We start from the raw sequence: 24,201 nt of genomic DNA, 5'->3' as shown, positions 1-24,201 counted from the left end.
GGTGTCAGACTTAACTGATCTGGGTCAAACAGTTTCTGAAACTTCTGTCCCAGACCCCTTCCTGGTTCAAGTTAAGCCACAGTCCCTCAGCATCCCACCATGCTTTCCAGTCCTGGGCTGGGCTGTGCTGATTGCTCCTGAGAGCAGGGCAAGTCCCCCGGGGCAGTGAGGGCTGGTGACAATGGGGTGGTGTGTGGGGGGGGATGACTGCCTCCCTGCCCCACAAACCCTAGCTGGGGTCTGGGGCCAGGAAGGGGGTTTAAACACCCTTTCCCCCACTCAAATGCACTACTGGCTGTAATTGTGGATTACAAATCCCAGAGGCACCTGGAAACAGGAAGAGGAAGTGATGAGCAACCCTGAAGAGTCCTGCTGCACTGATTTTGGACTGCAAATCCCAGAGACCTCAGAGGTAGCAGGAAGGAAGTTAACACACAGTCAGAGAGCTATGCTGTAGCACCACTCACCCCCCACCAGCTTCTGGTCTGAGTCACTGCAGGTATGTATCTGCATTTCCTGAATCAAAGGTAAATGTCTGTTCACTTCTGCTTCAGTTTAATCTTTGCAGGTTAAACTAACATGAAAAGACTGGATCGATTCAGCCTTGGGCTTTTTGACTGTCTGTACCTAGCCAAAAGAACCAACTTGATTGCATGTGTTGTAAGGAACAGAACACGTGCCCTTTTTTCATAGGCAAAATAGTATCATTGTCTCTTTCTTAAAATGAAAATTGAATCTAGTAGAATATGATTATTAGTCATTTCTATTCTAAAATGTTTACTTTAAGTACCAAATAAAATATTAATTATAGATGGTGAGAGAGAGTTTTGATAATGCTTTCAGTCCTTAGAGGTCACGGTTGTAAAGACCAATGGTGGCATGCCTGGCTGAAAGGTCCAAACTTTAAATAGATGCAATACAAATATTATGTATAGCCCTATCCTTTGCTGGATAGGCACTTCACTATTGAAACAACCTAATGTGAATACAAATGTTAATAGAAAAAAACGTGTGCTGGCCCTTGTGTCTGTACTTCTAGGAAAAACATAATATGTAATGCTTTGCCATGGCCAGTGAGGTCAGAAAACTAAACATAAATCATGACATCAAAAATTATTGCATGGTAACAGTAGCTCAGCAGACAGATATATGGCAAGCTTACTACTTAGAGCTGGGTTAAAATAAATACAGTGTTCTCCAGTGAAGCAATGTGTTATACTGACAAGATAGATGAAAATGCCATAAATAAAAATCACTTTTATCATCTTGTATCAGTCTCTGTTGGATAATATTGTTCATCTCAAAAATACCACCACCAGCACTGGATATAATTCAGCAGCACAAGTGGACTTCACATGCTCATACTGAAGTAAAGAGTAGAGAAATGTTATACAGATTAAAAAGCTAGAAAATACAGAGGTATTAGGAACTGCAGCTCATGTAACCAAGTAACTGTACAATAACTTGAAACAGTCAAATGCAGAGGATGTTTCTTTAACACTGTGTAACCTTTCATATTTAACAAGAAATTAAGATTTGTTTTTTTGCTTTTTCATTTCAAAGTTGTCTATTTCCTGACTTGAAAAAATAAATATTCATTTCTAGGATTTTGATTCCTTTTTAATCCTTAACTATATTCCCATTCACATGGTGAAATGTAAATTTCTGTTAAATTATAGACCAGAATGGATACTTTGTTTTTAATTACTTTCAAAACTGTAAAATACATGATTATAAAGGAGGCATTCTTCAGCTGTGTGATGCATTTATTTACTTTGCTGTGCTTTTGGAGCACACTGAATGTTTATAATTAGGTTGTGTAACCATGCGAACCTTCAGCTGGTGTTTGCTGTTTTTAAAGCAGTTAGATTCTGCATTTTGAAATAAGGAAATGGTACAACACACCATGAAAATGATGCAGTAGTCTTTAATCTATATTTGCAATGAGAGAAAAGGAAGAGGCTGCCTCAAAAATATAATTGTTATATTTTAAGTGCTGCTTAGGCACACAAGAGAATGATGTTTCAATGCAAATGTATCCAATGACATTTCATCATTAATTAAACAAAATCTCTGAGATTTCTACTCTCTGATCCCGTACCTGCACCAAGTGCCAAAAGGGTTGCACTCAAGTACAAAAGATTGCTCGCTTCCTGCAAAAGATTGCAGGAAGAGGTTGCTGGAATGGTCCTTACAGTACCAGCTTTTTAGAAGGAGGGATTGTTTCATCTTTGCACAGAAGAAAGAGGCCCCAATTCCAATTTGCATCTCTTGTACTTCTGCAGTAGTCTAGGCTGAGAACTTTTAAAAAGCACCTAAATTACATGCAGACCTAAATTAATCTGACAGGCAACAGAATTTAGGGTGTGAACATGAAAACAACAGACTACAAAGCAAAGAGGAAATTGACTAGAAATTTTCCATTTGATCGACCCTTTAATCTACTCACCCTGAATAGCCCAAATGGTTATATACATCTCCCCCAAGCTAGTAGCTCCTTACATAGGTTTTCAAGGAAGTTTCAAAGAATTATTTATGAGCTTTCCTAAAGACTATTATAATTATTATAGACCTGTTTAACATTTAACTATTGGAGACTTCCTCTCCTAACATTTTTCAGTTTTGCTGATGAAATGGGAGAAAGAAAAATAAATCTGTTCAATACATAGCAAATGTTTGATTTTTCCTCATACAAACAAAAAAAACCCCTTTTTATGTTTTTCCACATTTGGACATTTTAATTAAAAGAAAAGCAATGAAAATGAAGAGGTAGACATAGGCATCATTTGCAAAGCCAGCCCAGGGGTATTGGTAATCCAGAAGCCCCCCTGAGCAAACATGTTGCAGGAATGGAGCTAACATCTTTGGTACACATTCAGGAAATTTAGGCTTCTGCTGTTCTGGATGTTGCATATTTATCTTAATACCAGTCCATCACCCATCCAGTATGTTCTAATATCCTTAAAATTAGTAAAAGCAATTGAAGAGTACAAGAATTTCTGCAGATCCTACATGTAAGAGGCACCATATTGAAATGCAGATTTTCTTCAATTCCCTGTAGGGTTCTATACATACTTAGTTCCGCATACCAAACCATGTAGGAAACTGCATGTTTTGTAGTTCCCACTGTAAATCTGGAAATGTAATGTCAACTTATTTAAATGTTAGTTGTTGGTAGTCATTACAGAAACAACACCAACATATAAGTTAGTAAGTAGCATAAATTTATCTACTAGTACTGGTTAATTTAATAGCTAGAAGTTATTTCAGTATTCAGCTATTTGTTTTATAATTATGCACATTAATCATGCACAGAAAAATACAACCTGATAATGCTTATACTTTCCTATTATGTAGTGTAAAATATAACAGCATACAAGATATGCATCACTGTCTAAAACCATCAGAAGCCAGATTTCTAGATAGAGAACATTATACACTGATAGTTTTCTGTTGCATTTAATAAAAACCAGAGCACTAGGACCAAAGGCACAAAAGCAGGAATATGTTCCCTTAAGTAAAAGAATGGAATTCATTTTAAAAAAATAGTATACTGGGAAAAGGGACCAGGGAAGAGCGATCATAACTATTATATTATGCGTGTGTGTACACACACACACACACACACACACCTTGGTCTAAAACAGTAATGACTCTTAAATTTTGGAACTGTACCATCCTTCCAAATAAAGAGAGCTTACACAAGTCTGTTAAAGATTGTAAATCTGGCAGAAAACATTTTAAAATTATGTTAAACTCACTTGAGCCACAAATAAACGAAACTCCATTGCTACAGAAGCTTTGGTACAGAATTTATTATGTACTTCCAAATACAGGGAAAAGTAGATTTCCTGCTGGAATAAGTAGGCAAATAGTCAGTAGCGGGAGAAAATATGAAATGAGATCTTGGTTCTCTTTGTTACTGAAGAGATTTCTTAATTTCAATAAATTTCATAATGTGCTTATGTGAAATAGTACAGAGCAGTTTATGAAATAATGGAAATGGCTGATGCAGTTTCCTTAGAAATTAGTTAGAGGAACATGACCTGAGCTGTCTCTCTATCTCACAGAATTAACTAACAAAATGGAAAGTTCTCTTTTAAATTGTACACGTAAGTGCTTCAGGGAAGAAATATTAAATCCACGCCACTATCTTAAAGGTCCACTTTCTTCTGGAGAAATTTGAATATTTAGAGAGACAACTTTGAAAATCATGATGGTATCAAGGACGATTTTTTTCCTGGTATTTTACTTGGATCTCCTGTCAGCAGCTTAAACAGATTGCTTTGTGTCCTGCTTCCTACAGCAAGAGACAACATCTCATTACCAGATTTAAACATATCTAAATTTCTTAAGTTTTCTATTCATAGCTTGCATTCTAGCTCCTTTATAATCTTTATTGCTCACTTCTGAAACATGCCCAGCTTACCCACATCCGTCTCAGATTGTGGAACTACATACAACACTAACTGAGGCATAACCAGCACTGAGTGGAGCGATTATATCACCTTCTGTCTCTCGCATGCTATACTCCACTTAAGGAAGCACAGTGGTGCATTTACTTTTTAGTGACTGAATTGCACTGAAACTCTCATTCAGTCTGCAATTCACCAAAACCTCCTCATTCTTCTCAGCTTTGTTGCTGCCTAGCCAATCATTTCCCATTCTATATTTAAGTCGTTATTCTTCTTTACACACAGCATCTTATATTGGTCTTTGTTAAATTTAATTTTGTTGTCTAGTTCACCATTCTCCAATTTACCCAGATCCTTTTGAATTCTAATCCTATTCTTCAGAATAGTTGCATCTTCTCCCAGGCATTTTGTTTCATTGTGTTTGTTTAGGTCACCTGTTGTAGTTCTTGTCCTGCCAAAACAAAATTCCTTCTGAAAGCACATTGGTGGATGGATCCAACTTATTTCAAAGGTTTCCCATTGACTGTAATGGAAGTTGGATGAATTCACAAGTAATTTTAAGCTGTTTGCCCTAGCTAGGATGTTTTGCTCTAAGAGTTGCACTCTGGTTCTGTTCATCTGAGACTACTGCCATTTCCTTTTTCTGAAAGAGTAATTGTTATCATGGTTGGTTCTTCACCACTACCAAAAAAAATGGCACCCTGCTGTGCAAGGTAATGCACAAATAGATATCTAGCCCAAAAAGTTTAGTCTAAATGGACGAGAGAGACAGAGGCCTAAGAAGAGTTCTAAAATGCAATCAGAGGGCACAGCTAGAAATGACATCACATGATCAGCCCTTTGAAAGCACTCAACAGCCATGCCCCGACAGAAGTACATGACTGCAGAGAGCTTTAAAAGTACCCAAATGCGCAACAAATTAACCCCCTTGTTACATGAGGGTTTAGATGAAGGTGCTTTAAAACGGAGCACCTTCATTAAATTCTGTCTGCTCGGGGCTCAGCTGATGCAGTCCAGCCCCACCCCCAGTGCTATCTGCATGATGAGAGGGAGAGAAGGGATGGGATGGAGCTCTGGGATGGGGTTTGCCCAGCCTGCACTCAAGGAACAGGGAGGAGAAGGTTGATTGGAGCCCCCTGAGGGTTCCCCCTCTTATGCAGACTGCACCAGAGCGGGGGGGGGGGGGGGTGCAGACAGCTTCTCCTGGATCAGCTCTGAAGTGGAGTTTGATCCCCACCCCCAACCCAGCAAGAATCATCTATTTGGTGGGGTGGGCAGGGTCGCTAACGCATGGCACTTTTTGTGTTTCTCAGTGCTTTTAGAACAGACGTATGCTTAGAAGTAAATAAACTTAAAATAGAATGAAAAGTAAGGGGAAGGCAGTGGTGAATAGATTGAGGGTTTAATCGCCTTTTTTAAAAGTGAAACATAAGTAAAGAGGCTCTGAAGGAAGGGGAAGAAAAGAGTAAATTATCAAACATGGGACATAGACAGTCCAGCATCCACTATAGACAGAATTCCTCGTATTTTTGAAGGGCCCTACTTTAGCAGCTTCCTCGTTTGCTGCTACCTCTGGCTGGCTGATGGTTGCAGTTGCAGGCTCCCATATGATGTATGGAGGGTAGGGATCGCCCAAGTTCTGGGCTCCACACTCCATGTTGGTTGGTTGTCTCCTCTGCACAATTCTAAGATGCTTTGCTGGAGGAATGGGCATAAAAAGATGTAAAGAACAAACAAATGCTAATAATCATGGAAAATTACAAGAAAAAGTAATGTTGTAGCAGTGATGGTCCATAAATATTGTGAGGGGCAAGGATTTCTTGGGGTGACATCTTTTATTAAACCAGCTGTCAAGTTCCTGGCTCATTCAGATCAAACCCAACAAAAATGTCTTGCATTCACAGCTTGTCTAGCTATCCCAACTACACAGTTAGTCCAATGAAAGATATCACCCTAAGAAACCCTTGCCTCTTGCAAGAAAGAGATAGAAAACTGTGGCAAAAGTACCAACTGCTCAGCGAAGTGGTTGTCAGCATTCAAAAAAGGCAGAAAACATGCTATGGCTGGATGGGACATATAGTGAAGGAGCAGCAAGTACTGAACTATTCTCTCTTATAGTCATATTTTCATGCCTGATGCTTACCAGAATTGTAGTACTTATCATATTATATGTAGCATAGGGGATTTTCTATTTCTCTATCATTTTTTCACTGCTTTTTAAAAATGCACATAAAATGTCAATAAAATGAGAAATGAACTGGCATTCAACCAAGCTAAGGTGAACAATTTGAACCTATGGTACATTATGGTATATACCTGGAACCATAAAATACTATCAATTTTGATGACACCCCACCCCTTTCCCCATTAAAATCCATATATCATTCTTGAAATTTGATGGAATAATAGCTATATATTTTTTTTTTTTTTAGTCTGTGGATGTGATTTTTCTATTCTTGCTTAGGAATGAGCAATATCTAATATGAAGGTAGGTCAATTTTTTTCTACTGATCATAAGACTTATTGCAAGGAAATGAAGAAAATGAAAATATTAACTCCTTTTCAAAGGATGTAACTGATTTACCAAGCCATGGGGTTTTTTATTATTAAAATCATATTTTCCCTGAACCAAATTAGAGTTCAGATTTTTAAATAGTGCAGCTGTGTTCCTGCATAGCTGTATGTCCTGAGGGATGTCTGAAAAATTCAGATAACCAGACTTTGGGATTAAAACTAATTTCTATATGAATTTTGGATTGAGGGGAAATATCTGAATTTCAGATTATCCAAGTTTTGGATAACCAGGTTTCAAATCATAAGGCTTTACCTGTATTAAAATTATGCATCAATTTCAGAATAGCTTTTGGGTAATACAGCAACAAATGAAGGAAGATGTTAGAAGAAATGAATAATGGAAGAAAAGTAAGAGAATATTTATAATTAATCAAGCTGCGCATGCAATTCCTCTGTAATCCATATGGAGACACTTGACACTTTCTTCCTGCTCCAACAGAAAAACATACAGAATTCAGCAGGACTGAAGATACAAACAAGGTTGACGTGCATCACATGCAAACTGCTGCTTTGCCCTTACCAAAATCAAAATCAAGACAAACATTTCATGGTAATAATTCCTATAGGTATGATTACTCCCATACTTAGATGGGATTAGTATACTGCTTGCCCCACTGGCAACATTACATTTTCTGCTTACTGAAGTTCAGCACACCTTCAGTAGGGGTTTGGACCAGTAACAGTTTAGACAGAGATGGAAAAAGCCATTTCTCAGAGGCCCATAACCAAACCATACTATAGAGGGATTCAGCAACTTTCCTTCCATTGAGAAAACAGATAAGCATTTCTTCCAAAAGAACCAATCCAGAAATTTCAAGAAATAGATCTGGCATTACATGAATTTCTGTGAAACCACTGGATTACAGCTGTGACACTTTTCTGCTGGGCGTAGGAGAAACAAAAGGGAAAGGAAAATCATGAAATAGGCCAGTAGTTATACCACACAAATTCTCCTTTCCCAAGTTTCTCCTTTACCTCTGCAGGACTCCATGAAGCAACCTATTCGTTTCTGTTGCTCTGACAGGGTCAGAGCAAGTACTAGCTCTTGATTCACTTGAAAAAGTTAATATTTTCCTTCAAAACTTTATTCAGCTAAAAGCACATGAAGTCAGATCCCAACTTCGTGTTGCCTGCTACCTCATGCATACAAAGAGAAAAAGGAAAGCATCATCCCATTTCTCTACAACACTTTTTTTTTTTTTATTGTTTACCAGGTTTTCATATGAAAACCTTTTTCTTGTATCTCAAAAAGAAAACAAAACCCAGTAAAATACTAAACACAGGTGTTGTAGCTGTACAATTTTCCTTGAAAAAACATGTTGGGGTACAGTTTATGTGGGAGATGTTATTATATATGCAGTTTTGCAGAAGTGGAAAATCCAACAGTATTTAAGTGATATAAAAAACCTAAGTCCATTACATGCTTTTGAAAGTCCCACCTTATGTAGTCATATTTAAATATCCAGTTATTTACTGGGAATATGGCCGCCCATAAGCCTTCTGGAAGCTAATAAAGAACTACACAGTGCAGCTGGAGGGCAACAAGTGTTTTGTGATTGCTTTTAAATGAATGACCTGAATATTAAACGTAAGTATGGATTGTAAGATATAGGAATTTGAAAATGTTCAAAATTGAGTCCCATAGAAACTATGCAACAAGCTTTTAGCCTCTTGGCAGTATCAGCAGAAAAGAAAATTCATTCTGCCTGTATTCATATGATGCTGAAAACCATCAAAGTGGATATTACATTTCTAGCAGAAGTGTATAAATTCATACACAAGTGAGTAACTTTGAATCCCACAAGAAAACTGAAAAACGAAAATAGCTGGAAATGACTGTTTTTGTATACTGTTTTTTGTTTTTATTTTACTGAGATAAAAGACAGTCCAGATCCAAACGTAGAAATGCCTTATTTGAACTGATCAAAGCCGTCAATTTTTGCTCAACAATAAAAAAAAAAAATGAAATGAAGAAATGAATTGGCATTCAACAGGCAATCGTAAAAAATCCTTAGAATTTTTTTTTAAATCCTAAAAACAAAACACAATAAAACAACAAAACCTTTTTATTGAATTTACCTCCACCCAGTAAAAATATTTTATTTTGCAATTTCTAAGTTTTGATCAAAACTGAAAAGAATTCATCAAAAATGAAAAAAAAAAAAATGAATGAAAAAAAAAAAAGGAGTGAGAGATTCAACCAGCTGCTTTCTGCAGCATTATTGCTGCTTTCTAGGGCATGTTTGGAACACATTTTTCAAAAAGGTACAAGAGGGAGGTAAATGTCCTTTGCAATTTGAATATAATCTCACCCTTTCCTGAAATATTGTCATTCTTCAAACAGGAGATTTTTCCAAGAGATGTTTATGTTTTTCCATGTTTGTGCAATACTGACTGTACATAGGGTGAACTCAAGTAGCATGGAAAAGCTTTGGAAGTAAAATAAAAAGAATCTGATTCTCTTTCCCACTGGAAAATCTAACATTGTTTCAACCTTTGTTTTTACCCTGAATTGGGAAAAAAAAAAAATCAAAATCAGGATTTTTTAATGAAATGAAAGTGAAAACTGAATGTCATTCATTTATGGTGCCTTCATGTCACATGGGAATGAGTTTGGTGTTTCATGTCCCCACTCTTTACGGCAGAACACAGATCTCATGATGTATCCACAATCATGCAACTTCTTTAACAAATCTTGCGATTCAGCTGATGCATTTTGGGCAGAGGGTTGGGTCTGCAGGCTGCATATTAAGCTAAATATTTAATTTTAATATTATCCTACCTTCCCCAAAAATCATGCACAGAAAATACAGGTAGAAAATATAAAAACAACATACATGATATATCATTGACAGATAATTCCTGACCAGCACCAGTTGGAGGATTTGGGGTGCTCCTTCCCTTCCACCAAACTACCAATCATATAAATTCAATAGTGGATTGGATTCCTGACTTCTGACACATTAGCACAACAATAAAGATCCTGTAAGCCAAATGGTACCCATATTAATACTTGTATAATCCTTTCATCTCCACATTATAGTATAACAGGCAGCTAATTTTATAGCTAGTGTCCCAAAGCCTGCAATATCATTACCTTCTTAACCACCAGAAAAATGAAAGAATGGTTTGAAATAGGATGAAATTAACTAAACCATTAAGAGAACAAATGGTGTGTTTAAGAATTGAAGTAATTGCAGTCATTCCACAGGATGGATGCTGAGCTTCAATAAGTGAAAAATTGACTCTCAGTAAGAATTGAACCCCAAATATCTCTTCCATTTATTAACAGCTGGGCTGGCCAAAGATCAGTGGACTAGGTGGTAGGATACAGATGCCGGAAAAAAAAAAAAAAAAAAAAAAAAAAATCGACCTACCCTCAGAAGCAGTCAATAGGGAAAACTCAGGGGGGGAAAATGTCAATTTAAATAAAAAAACCATCAGAACCACCACCACTGGGAGGTAAAAATATTTGTCACTAGAATAAGCTAAAGTATATCTGAAATTAAATCAGCAATGTCTATTTCTAAGGGGCCTTTCTACCATGATAAACAAACTGAAAAATGACAGACTGTAGTCTTGCTTCAGAACATTGCCATCACTCAGCATGTGGTCTTTCCATATTCAGTGAACAAACTACCTAAGTAGTTTGTGCTCCAGTGTCAAATTTTAACTATATTAAGCCATTATCTGAGTTTATCATCAGAACAAAAGCAAATGCATCTCATTCCATAGGTTTATAATTTCATCAGTTAAACAGTGCTTATGTTATTTGTTTCCTTTTAGTTCTATTTGTTGTTGGGCTAAGTGGATTTATACTACACAATGGAAGTTGGGTCTGAAATATTCCATCAGGAATTATAGTCATAAGGGTGCTATTATAAAAAGGACAGAGATCAGAAAGATGGGGTGCATCCATACATGCAGACATGTGCACTTGCAGCAGCTCAAATAAAAGGAGCACAAATTTGTGCTGGAGATTTGTGCCTCGGACCTGAACATGCACTTTGGTGTAAGGCAAATTGTACCACCTGGAACAAACTGACCCTGCCCAGCTTCTCCCAGATCTGTGGCAAGTGGGAGCTAGATGCTGAGGTCAGCACCTGTGCTGGCTCCAGCAGAATAAAAAGCTGCCTTGGTGAGCAGCTCAGGGCTACTTCCCCTCAGCAGCTTCTGAGGCCCAGCCAGCTGGGACTAGGGACAATAACCCCTTGTACCAGCTGGACTGCTGAAGCAGTCCTAACCTAGAGCAGCCCCTGCACCCTCTACCCACTGCACTCTGGTAGTGGAGGATGCTGCCTGGCTGAGACCTGGCTGCTGCCACCTGCAATGCGGCCCCATTGCTGCGTGCCTACCAGACCTGGATGGGGACTACATGGCCACCTGGGCTGTGGTACAGGCACTGCAAAAGAGCCTCCTGCACTTCTGGGCCAGCTGCCAGTGGGCCATGTCTGAAGAGTTGGCCTTCATGCGGACCTGATGTTATGTCTTCTGGTACCCCTGCCCAGCCTTCTGGACAGCTATTGCCCAGATGTGCTCATTGTGGTGGCTCACTTTGAACTGTCAAAGCGTGTCCTCCTGGCCCTGAATGGCAAGATCAGCCACCTCATCTGTCCTCCAGCTGGGTCCCTGGCCCTGGGCAGGCTCCTCTGTCCAGTCTTACCACCTGTCTCACCAGCAGAGATCCTGGTGTTCCTTGTTTAAAAACTGCAAATTCTCTGATAGAAAAAACAAACTTTCATTAAAATACCCAAAATCCATGTTCTTCTATGATTAAAATGAAACACCACTATACATTGAGAGATTAGTTGGGCAATATTTTACTGATATATTTACAATTTTAAAGCCATTTGGAAGTCTATCAGTGCCTCCATCATCATAATAAATGAATTCTAAATATCTATACTTTGGCATTTGCTTTTGGTTTGGTTTTTTTTGTTGATTTTTTGTTTGTTGTTAATCAGAGCTGTCCCTGCTCCCCTTGCTCACCAAGATGTGGGGCACTGATATGCTGGTACCCTGCCTTTGCCCCTCACTCCCAACCCATAGCCCTGCCAGTGCCACTCACTCCTGACCTGCAGCCACCACCTGCCCCCACTAGCTTCCTCCCAGCACCAAGACATAACTCCAGCTGCAGCCGTTTCACCCACAGCTTTGGGTAGAACAGCTCCCAGGCCAGCCTCCCCATGAAGAGGCTGCTGTAGGGCCAGGGGGGCTCTAAGCCTGGCTTTGGAGTCCTCTCTTACCCACAGTGCTTCTCTCTCTCTCTCTCTTCCCTCCTGCCCCCTCCCCCCAAGTGGTTCCTAGGACCATTGGGCTGCATGTCCTAGCACTGTTGTGGGCATGGGACAGGGCTGCAGCGTGGTAATTGTACCTGCAGCCATGGTTCCCACCAGCAGGTCCCGTCCCATTCCATGTGGCCAGCTGGGCATGCAGGGTATAAGATTTGTGGGGGGCATGTGGGGAGTGGGCATAGGGTTTGTGGGGGAGGGGTATGGGGCTTGTGGCTGGGTGTATAGGTGGGAGGTTTGTTGGGGTAGTTTGGTAGGGTGGGATTCGTGGGTGTGGGGGGCTATGTGGGTCGGGGGGACTGCTTGGGAGGGGTGGGCCCCTGTCCCCCCACAACGCACAGTCCCCCCCCCCCCCCACACACACATGGCACACAGGCTTTCTGCAATAGCAGCAGTGGCCATTGGGTACTCAGCCCCCGCCCCCCCCAGGGCATGGCTCCATTGCAGAACTCGCCCCCTCATGGCATGGCATGGCCCCAGCTGCCTGAGACCCAGAGCCACCTGTTGTGGTCCCAGCCTGGCACTATACACCTTCAGGCAGGACTGTGACACTCCTGCTGTCACCTGGGATCCCGTCACCACATGCAAGAGCCACACATCAGGCCAGGCCAGGTCCTGCCTCCAAGTGCCCCTCACACCATCAGGATGGGCTGACTCCATGGAGGCAGTACCTGGCCCAACCCAATGTACAGCCACTGCCAATAGTGTTGGGACCCAGGGTGACAGCAAAAGCAGCCTGGTCCTGCAACATGTGGCACAGCTGGCACTGGTCCCAGGCAGCTAGAGCTGCACCGTGCCATGGCAGGGGAGGCTCTACCAGCAGCAGGCCCTGAGCACCTGATGGCCACGAGCAGTCCCCCTCACCCCCACAATCTCCCCCACCAGCCTCCCAGTCCCACCCCCTCCCCCCAAACACCCCTACACACAATCCCCCATCCCCACGTCCCTACTTACACGGGACACTGCCTGGGGGCCTGGGTCACTGCTGCAGTCTTACCCCACTCTTATTTGCCCTAGCACACTGCCTCAGGCAAGAGGAGAAGGGGGCAGCCAGGTGCCAGAGCATCTCCTTGGAGGACCCAGCCTCCAGTTGCCTCTGTGCTGCTTTTTTGGTTTTCTTTTCTTTTCGATACCAGGATTTCCCAGTATCAAATTTAGAGTCCACGCTGCAAATATGCAGTCTGGAGAACATTTTTTTGTTCCCAGCATGCCTCTTGCAGTGTCTCAAACTGCTTTGAGATGCTAGAACTGGTACACGCACATGTGTCTGGACATGGCCATAATGATCTTTACATAGCAGGAAAATGAAAAGGGAGATAGATAATCCAAGTTTCAGCCCATTCATACAACAAAGAAGAAGAAATTGTAGATATTATAATTTGCTGAATACAGTGGGATTCTGTGGATGCTGTCTACATGCATATTCTGAATGAGCACTGAGGCTGCTCTCAGTTAGGCTGAGACTCTACAATTCCTTTGGCTGATCCAAGAATAGATTTTTTTCCCCCACTGTTCCCAGTTGCCAACTATCTGTACATTTAAAAATGTGTTAAAAGTTGGTGTTAAAGCCCTAAATTTGAATCTGGACCTTGTTACTGCCTACTGCCAGGTCCTGGATAGGTTACATTTACATTATATAAAACACAGGCCAGTTAAAAACTTTGGCTATTAGTAAACCATTTCCAAACTGTCAGTAAAAAATGTTCTTGGGTTAGTAACCCTGTTTCTGGTCAGAACAAAATGAAGCCAGATCAGATAATGTTCCTCCCAATAGTCTAGGGCAGTGTTGCCCAACCCAGCCAGTGTGTAGAGCCAGTCCCCAGGACATCCCATGGGTCTATAACTTTAACAACAGTGACAGTGTTAATTGCTGAGGCTCCAAAAGCTGTGACAATTAATCTTGCTATTACTCTCCCACTGCCAAATTTCTGGAGTGTTGGGGAGTCCAGTGAGCCACATTACATTGCTCCATGGACTGGATCCAACCTTTGGGCTGTATCTTGGTCTAGGGCAAATGAATCTATTCATTTAGGCTCCCAAATCTCAATATTTTGCATACATTTTTAAAAAGAGTGTGTGGACGCATGAATGTGGATCGGGTCATTGCAATACATGTTCAAATCCACCCCTGCTTCTCAGTCCAACCTCCTGCTAGTTTGTTTCTTCAGCCCCAATTCAGGAAAAAAAAAAAATTACAAACAAAACTATTCACACATCCAGCATCAATGTATTCCTGAATACTTCCGTTCAGAAATCAGAGTGAATTACTAGTCCCAAGAACCAAAACCACAACATCTTTGCCCCAGCAATCACAAGCTCTACTTCAGCTATTTGAGCAGACTCTAGCAAAATTTGTCATTGGAACTTCAGTCTTAGCAGGCCACATTCAGCAGCAAAGGAGCAGAATCCATTCAACTGGCAACTTTCCAGAAGATAAAAGCAAAACAGTCCAGGTTTCCACAGCCAGGATTCAATCAAAGCAGACAAAACCAACAGCACTGAGGGAAACTCATAATCAGCAGTATGCAGTATAGGTCTTAGCAGTTAAGAAAAACCACAAATCCCTTTTTAAGAAGTGAATGAAACAAAAAGGATAATTAGTTTTACTCTAAGTTTTATCTCAATGTGTGCGTGTGTGCATTATGTATAATATTTATATTATTATTAGGAGATATTATTATATCAATTATATTACACACACACAAAGATCACAAGAATCCCCATAACTGCAGCAGACCAATGAACTGCCATTCTCTGCTGGCACTTTAACGAAACCCAGAAGACAGTTAAAACAGAGTTCTGACAGAAAAAAAAAGTATGAGAGTTACCTAAAGGATATTTTTTTTAAGCCAAAATAAAATAATTCCCTTAGCACAACTAGGCCACAGTCTATAAAGCATGATGCTAAAGCCAAAAAGTTCACCATTGCAAACAAATTTTACTATGCCAATATACACACAGGTTTACAGTGGGGTCCAACACGCAACAGAAACTGCATTGTTTCATAAAATTTCTACCATACAATACAAGAATAGGTACCCATCTTTCAGAAGACATGTATAACTGCTTAATGCTACCCAACTAAAGTTAAGGACGTGCATAAGTCATTTGGAAAATTGGTTCGTGATTAGTATAGTAATGCCCAAGAGGAGGTTTGTCTTAAAGGTCAAGGTCACCCTGCATTATGGCTGCAACAAGGGCCTCACTTATGGAAGCAAACAAAGTTAAAATCTAGTTAAAATCTTATCCCAGACAGCCACAAGTTCAGAAGACATTGGTAACTCAATCCAGAAGGATATAACATGGCATGGAGCAAAGAGAGTTACTGGATTTGCAGGAAGCTACCTCATGATATCTAAAGTGACTAGGAAAGCTACAGTTTGACCTTTTATGAAGCCTGAAGATCTAGTTTTCTTTTCCTGAGCTTCAGGTTTTTGTAAGTCTTTGTTTTCTCTTGGGATGGGAGTTTCATAGTAATACATACCCTCTTTTTCATTGTATTATTAGCCCCTGTACTAACTACTGGTGAAACCAGAGAGACAAACATAAACCAACTCGTTATACCACTAAGCAAATATTGATCCAGAACAGTCTGCCACAGTGTTGTTTTTTTTTAATTCACTTGAAATTCTGCAACAGTAACTACTATATTATATAAAAATAATTAGATTTCAAATGCCAGGTCTTATGAACAAGCCAATGCAGAGATATCCAAGTTGCTATCACCTTTTCTGAATTTCAAAATTAATCTTTTAATCAGTTCTTAATCGAGTACATTCACTTCAAGTGCCAGAGAGAGAAATGAGGCATGCTAATGGAGTCCCCAGGACTCACTACCTAAGCATATCACTAAACACAAATAAAAAAAAAAAATCTAGTCTGTGTTTTTATTGGTCTGCATTAACCTAAAATACCCCTCTAAATGCACTATTAAAGATAGCTATTCGTTAGTAATTATTTTATAATAGAACAAAATCTATATATTTTAAGGGAGGGGTGGGGAAGGGACTTCAAGTAAGGTTTGTTGGGTATCTTCTCCTCCAGTGTCAAAGTATTTTTAATAATCTAGGCTTTCTTCAACTATTTGCTTCAAAAAATCCTTAGAAGCTAGTGCTGTCAGAGAGGAGTTTCATGAAAAGATCTCAGCATCCCAGTCTCCAAAAGGTCAAACTGTGGACTTTACCTAGTCTGGACGGTATTATTATATCTTTTTTGGATTCCACAATTTGAGATAGCATTACTGTTTACTCTCACATACATTACTTGATGTCTTTTTTGCTTGGTTAGCTTTTATATTATTGAAGCTATTAGACTTTACTGAATTTATTTCAAAGTAAGATTGAATATATACATACACAGAAACTCATCTCAGTGTTAGTTAACTAAGTTTTACTTTTGATACAAAACCTGAAAGATAATATTTTCTGGTAGAAGACATCACTGATTTCTTCATGGACATTTACACTTTGAAGGTATGAGCAAATGTTACATTTAGACTGACAGACTGATCTAAATTCCCTACTTCTGCATGCGTTTGTGGGGTTTAAATCCACCAAAAAATAAAACAGACACACCTGATTTAAGTTAGACCACCTCAGGAGAACCTGTTCTAGTGAACATCTGCATGGTTTCACAGCACAACCCTGTGGCTGAGAAAACCCAGGCACTCACCCCAGCTGTACCATACACCTTCAACCAGACCATTTTTAGCACCCCCACCGTCCTCCAGGATTAGACAATACTTACTACATAGCTAAATAGAGTTTGTCTAGCACAACTCCTTCAGCCTTTAAGAAGTGTGGTTGTCAGGAAGGGACTAGAGAACAGAACAGCCTTAGCTTGCAAGGCAGTCTTTACCAGATGGACTAAAGTCCATGAATGCTATGGTAGTTTATCTCACCAGCTTCAGCAGTTTCTAAGCAAAAAAAAGCATCAACAAAAAATGGACAGTTTAGATGGGTCAGCTGAATGCACATTAACAGTGTAAGAACAGGCTCTCAATACCACAGCCAAAAAGCAGACATATAACTAAAATGCTTGAGGCAACATCATTTGTACTTTGCAATTTTAGAGAATAACAAAACTGCATTCTGAAAGGTTCAGACTAACCCCTTGATAAACCGTATATTTGAAAAATTATTTAAAGTTTGATACATGAAGGCTGTCAAGAGGTTTAACTTTATATTTACAGGAAAAAGAACAACATTTTGACTTCTCAGAGAGAGCCACCTGTCAAAAAAAGAGACCTTTTTGCAATTTAAGCGTACAAACAAATAGCACATTAGTCTGAGGTCTGTTTCTCCAGTACAATAGCAGCATTACTTTATAAAGGCCCTTCGCAGGCCATTACATTTCAGTGTGATATTGGTAAAAATGATATTCATTCTACCTGGTCACATATAAAATAGAAAACCAAATGCATTGTTTCAGGTGCTGTTAAACCAAATTAGCTACCCTAGAGTAAGCCACCATCACCTATTCATTTATTTCAGAATGATACAAAGCTTGGTTTTGTTTCATGAATCAGGCTTTAATTAGAGTATTTTAGAAAACGTGTCCCCTTCTCTGTGTTCCGCAATTAGTTAAATATTATATCATTTTATTTCTTCCTGTTCTGTGTGTGTTGAAAAGATCAAAAGAAAAAAAAAGTTCCATTCATTAAAATGAAATTATTGTACATGAACCAGAAATACATTTGTTTGTTTCTTCTTGAAATTTAAAGTTGCTTTTTTTTCTTCTTGAAATTTAAAGAAAATCTCCCCACCTTAATGAAAAGCAAAACCCCAAGTCAGTCACTGTCAGAAGAATCAGTGCCGGATCTAGTCAGAGAATGAATATGTGCTCGGAAAAGTCTTAAATATAATCAACAAGGCAGTTTTCCATTTTAGGTCTCAGTAAGCTGCATCTACCTATATGTTGCTTATGGCAAGATCAAAGTCTAGAGCCCAGAAGCTTCCAAGTCTTGCACAAATGTTTGTCTTCACACTGTGCAAGTAACCCTACTGGGGTCATTGGAATTTACTCATACAGTATAACATTAAACAGGAGCAATCTTTGCAGTATGGTGGTTTTCTGATGGTTTCCTCTATTTGGTTTTCTAGGACAGGAACACATCTGTCATGATGGCAGAGAATACAATTTTCTCTATGTCCTAATATATATATTTTATAATTTTTTTTGAGGGAATGACTCTCTCAAGGTCATAAGGTAGCTTCATTTCAGTTTCTGGCCTCTCCTGTTCTGAGAAGTCTTCCTAGTATTTGTGCTGAGTATTGGTGTCCTCATGTTACACAAACACAAAACTAATTCTCTTTTCTTTTCCCTAATTCTTCTCTTCCAGCCCTTCCCAAAACAAAAGAAAAATCCTCTGCCTCCTTCGATAACCACATGGTGCATTCTTTCTCCCTTGTTTAGTAAGCCTGCAGACCTGTTTCACAGTAGAACAGGAAAAATAGATTTGTTTGTTTGTTTGTTTGCTTGTTTGTTTATAAATGTTGGTCCCCCCCACAAACGTGAATATTATCTTACCTGAAAAGGAAAGGATCTCCATCTCCTCAGCTTGTCTTTCCTACAACAGGTAATACTCCACTAGTTTAGCTCAAATGAGAGTTACCACATTGTGAAACAACAGCCAAGCTACCCACAGGGATTGGGCTAGCTGCACATATTGACTGGATTAGCCCCTGATGACTGTCCTAATTAGAACTGCAGCCTGTGTCAGCCTCCCTGCTGCATTACTATCTCAAATATCAACAGTACTTAAGCTCCAACCCACATTCCCCTATGGGCCAGTTTGCTCAAGGTTAAGGCAGTATTCAACTTGATTTTTGTATATGGACGTAAATCAAGTAGGGGCAACACTCAAGTTATGCCTCGAGTTAGCACTCTAGGGAAGATAATCCCTTTCTCTTCCTACTTCACCAGTTATAATGCACATCTGTTAAGCAATTAGGCACTTGACAATGGCTACTGGTAGTCTAGTGCTGGCAGCTGGCTGAGAGCTATGATTAATTGTAAAGTCAGTTCACTATTCAAATGGGACTGCATCCAAGTTTGTAATCCTACTCTATAAAATAATCTAACATACTTTGCCTGGGGTTTTTTGTTGCTATGAGTTTTAAAAAAACAAGCTGGTCTAAAAACAATGGTTCACAACAGATTCATTAGTTTAGGAGTTCTACAATTTATCTGAATTTTGGAAGCTTGTGATGTTTACTTTTCTTAACCTTTTATGTTTCTGAAATGTACTTGTTTCAGGCATCTCTGAAAGCCTGCCATAGCCATGGGACCAGTGATGCTAATATGAGATACAATAATTGTAATATTGACCATCCTTATTTAGTTGTGTTTTATAGTATAAAACATCTTAGTTATTCCAAAATTGGCAGTCCGTGAATAAACTGACTATTGAAATTCCTTTTGCATATTAGAGGAACCCAGTCATTTATCTTTCATATTGTTCCATTCTATTGTTCTGATTTCTGTTTGGGTAATAACTCGGTAGCACTCATACAGCTGCAATGATTTAATTCAGGTTATGACATTTTAGAAGACATGTCTGAATGTGAAATATAGTAACAGAACAGCATCCTTTACAAAATAGCACATTCTGTAGCCATTTTTCATATTCATGCCACATCTGGGCACCAGCTGTCATAGTGCTACTATTTAGGAAATGTTTCCCTGACCTTTTTCCACTCTTAGACTACTGTAGATAGATATGGTGTACATTAACATAGATTAATATGGCTTCAATACTACACGCTCATTTGATCTTTAAAGGCACAGTCATATATTAGGGGTAGTACAAAGCCATATCACCCCTAGAGATCTCTAGGAGAAAATCCCTCTTGGTCACAGGGATGTGTAGAAGCAGACTGCTCCTTCAGTATCTTCTCATCCATCAGAATTAAGAAAATTACACTAGTGAGAAATTGATACTTGTGATGTTCTAAACACATAACAGTACTACTCTTCCCTTCCCCTCCATTGGGGTTAGAAGAGACGTTGCTTCATTACTGCCTATGTCAAAAGGGTAGTACACTTTTCAGTGACTGCTTTGGGCATAGGAAAGCTTATTTCTAGCTCAGAATTGAGAGTTTAAGGCATAGGTGGGTTTTATTAAGAAGCAGCAAAGAATAGGGGGAGTTCAGACACTCAGCCCAGGTTTGAGTTTCAGCTCCATCTGATTTGAAGTAGGAACTTGAGCTTGAGTTTCCTGCAGCCCAGCTGAGTGTCCTACTTACTTCCTCCCATTTGAGCCTTATTTTGCAAAAACTCATTGGGGTCTCATTTTCATTCTAAATCTGGAACCAAAAATCTCAACATCCCCATATCATTTTTTTGCAACACAGAGTTGCTGTTTACTCCTGCTCTGGCATTCAAATATAATCAGTCACTGTAGAGCTCAGCCCTGAATGCTGCTGAGGGTCTTCCAAATTCCATTTATGTCAAGGGGAGGAGAGGGGATGGGCTACATGATGGGCCAAGCCACACTGGGTGAAATAAAATGTTTGTTTAAAGTCAGAATAACAGCAATAAGGCAAGATTTACCTACTTCACTACTATGTACATTTAGGGTGGCCCTCATAGTGGAAAGTCTGGTTGTCCTCTGTCCTCTATTGATACAAAGCCCAATGCCTTTATGTCCTCTATTTTTCTCTTCAAAAGGACATAAAGGCATTGGGTTTTGTATCAATAGAAAAAGAGTAGCAGAAAACTGGAATGTCCTCTATGATGGCCACCCTCGTACACTGGAACATTTTCTTTCACACACTATCTGTAATACTTCGATATCATGGAATGCAGCCTTCCCCACTTCCCGAGCGAGAAGAGAAATAGTCCAAGGATATGCCATCAAAATTCCCTGTTTTGTATAGGGGGAAGAACTAGTGTAAAATGGTAGATATACATTTCTGCTTAGGAACTAATTTCAGGTATAGGTTGCTAATACATAGCAAGCAAAAGGTATTCCAGTACACTGCAACTTTAAGTGGTGATTTCATTAAATAATTCAGTATCTTCTGCACACACTACCTGTTTGGTTCATCCCTAGTCACTTGATATTGGATTATATTATATATTCTGCTCTTAGTATACAATCTAGTAAAGCTGGTAAGAATGAAATATGAGCTATTTAGATCATAAATGAATATAAACTATTCTCAGACATATGCTCAAAATAAGTATATTTTCCACCTTGTCATGTCATGTAGTATAACATATTACTTCAGCTGTCCTTGCTGTTTTATTATGCAATATGTTAACACTTAAAAGCTACTATGAGGTGTATGTGCTCTCCAGTACAATCACTTGTGACAATAAGTAATGGACTTGAAATTATCAGCAGATTTGTCATATCCAAATGCACAGGCATTATACAAGCTGCAAACATTTAGCTCCACTTCAGTAAAGACTTATTTTATAGTTATAAGTAGTAAAACTCATGAGCAGGAAATAAGCTTAATTCCCCATCCACTTAAATAACCAGTAAAGCTCAGGAACAGCTAGAGCCTACAGCCCAGAGGACATCCTAATAAAACTTAATGGAGAGGTTCTGTGCTGTTATTTCACACTCATGATCAATTCAAATGCAAGGACTTTGTGTTTCTAGGGTACAAATCTTGTTGTTTTTTGTTAAGTTTTCATAGTGCATGAAATACATAGAGCAGATGCTGAAGGAGCTGCACAGAGAAGCAAAATCTTCTCTCCAGGGAATTGATAGAATCTTTCCCTACCATTATGTAACTCACTCTAACACCTGACCAGATAATTAAAGGTATTTTGGTGCCTAAAGAAGTAGATCAGGAAATTTTCAGAAGTGCATAAGCACTTAACTTCAATGGATTACAAAGGAGACTTTGAAAATCCCACCCCACACCTTCATCTTTAGGTGCCTTTGAAATTCTGGCATTTGGGGCTAGATATAGAAAAGAACATAGGCTCTGCAATGACAAGCTTCACAACACATACCTTTTAGGCCTCTGGGTTCTATTTCCTACTCTAAGGAATATTTATGTACTTTATATAAAGCAGTCCTATAGAGAGACCCTTGAACACAGTTTAGGACTAAGCCCAAATGAATGCCTTACCAGTAGCTTAAGTCATATTCTTGCTTTCTTCCTCTTCCTGGATAAATAAGTCTTGAGTCCTTTCCTACAAGATGGGTGAAGAATAACCCTGATCTCAGAATATCGGATAGCCTGGTATTTAGGGTACTGCCCAGGGATGTGAGAAACAGACAGAGAACAAAATTAACTGGGTGCCCTATATCCTATGTAACTAACCTTACCAATGAGCTGTTGTATAAAAGTAAGGGAAATGGTCCCTCTGCATTTTCCTAGTATCTCTAGGAAATACTGTGGATGCATGTTAAGCAGCCTGTGAGAATATCACATTATACACAAAAGAACAGGTAGGGCCGGATTCTATTCTACCTATTAGGCACCTAATTGAATTTAGACACCCAAGTGCAATTCTATTCCATCTTCTTAAAGTCCTGAAAAAAAATCCATTAGTGCATTTACTTCTATACCATACCATTGTGGGGGCTGGGCTCAAGGGATCAGGATCCCAGGTAGTCTTTTCCTCTGTGCTCCCAGTTGCAAGTCACGGTCCTAGGAGGAAAGGCTGCATTGAGGAAGTGAACTGACAACTCTGACAGTGGTGCCACTGAAAGGGCTTCAGCTTCCTCAACCACAGCATGCACTACAGGGAGAGAAGACTCCTGGGAAGGGATAGCATCCACCTCACACAGAGAGGTAAGTCCCTGTTCTTGGCCAGGATGGCTGATCTTCTAGATAGGGCTTTAAACTAAGATTGCTGGGGGACAGGGAAACAGTGACAGGAGCTTGCCCAGGGACCAACATACAAGAAAGCTCTGTAGACAGGGACACTAGGAGAGCAACTCCTGCAGGAGCTGAGACAATAGTTCTCCTTCCACATGACAGGAAATGGAGGGTCTCAATAGGAAGACTCAGGTGTCTGTACACTAATGCCAGGAGCATGGAGAACAAGCAGGAAGAGCTAGCCCTCCTGCTCTCCAGTGGGCATTATGATCTAGTCGGGATTATGAAGACCTGGTGGGACTCCTCACATGATTAGAGCATAGACATAGAGGGCTACACCCTGCATAGAAGGGAGTGGGTAGGGAAGAAAGGAGGCATAGCTCTTTATGTGAAGGAGCAGTACAGCTGCTTGGAGGCCAACATCAGCTTCAAAGATGAACGGCTTTAAACCCTCTGGGTCAAGCTGCAGGGGAGAAGGAGGGAATGGGGGCATGGAAAGAGTGACCTAACTGTAGGTATATATTACAGACCACCAAACCAGGGGGAGAGACTCAATCTAGAGTTCACTCGAGAACTGACAGAAGCCACACAAGCACAGGACATGGTCGTCATGGACAACTTCAATTACCCAGACATCTCTTGGGAGGAACACTCGGCCAAGTCGGATCAGTTGCATTCCTTCCTGACCCACATAAAAGAGCTCTTCCTGGTTCAGGAGGTGCATGGACCAACCAGAAGTAACGCTCTCCTAGACTTGATTCTGGCCAAAGGAGATGACCTGTTGACTGACTTAAATATAGAGGGTAGCCTGGGCAACAGCTTTCACTGTCCATAGCAAGGCAGACAAATCAGATAGCAGGGTTGAAGTTTTGGACTTCAAAAATGGAAATTTCAACAAGCTCAAGTCATTAGTAGTGGTAGTGCTGCAGGACCAAGGACTGAAGGTGAAAGGAGTGCATGAAGAGTGGTCGTTTCTTAAGGAAATTATCCTTGAAGCATAAAGGAAGTCCATTCCCATTTGGAAGAAAGGTACCAGGAGGGCTGTTAAGTCCTCTTGGCTAAACAGGGAAATCACGGTACTCCTAAGAAAGAAGAAAGAGGCTTACAAACAGTGGAAGCTTGGGACAGACCCCA

General features: G+C 39.9%; 1 long non-coding RNA gene across 2 annotated transcripts in view; it reads right to left on the bottom strand.

Annotated features, from left to right (window-relative positions):
* Positions 1-19,156, bottom strand: part of LOC132251202 (uncharacterized) — a 125,164-nt gene extending 106,008 nt beyond the window's left edge. For both annotated transcript variants that reach the window (XR_009463097.1, XR_009463096.1), the window contains exon 1: positions 18,809-19,156. This is a non-coding gene — a long non-coding RNA (uncharacterized LOC132251202). The remainder of the gene's footprint in view (positions 1-18,808) is intronic.
* Positions 19,157-24,201: the final 5,045 nt, after the last annotated feature.

Source organism: Alligator mississippiensis, chromosome 6, assembly GCF_030867095.1.
Source record: "Alligator mississippiensis isolate rAllMis1 chromosome 6, rAllMis1, whole genome shotgun sequence".
In the NCBI taxonomy this organism is placed as follows: domain Eukaryota; kingdom Metazoa; phylum Chordata; order Crocodylia; family Alligatoridae; genus Alligator; species Alligator mississippiensis.
Note: the sequence above shows the minus strand (reverse complement) of the source record. Positions and strands in the feature narration are given on the sequence as shown.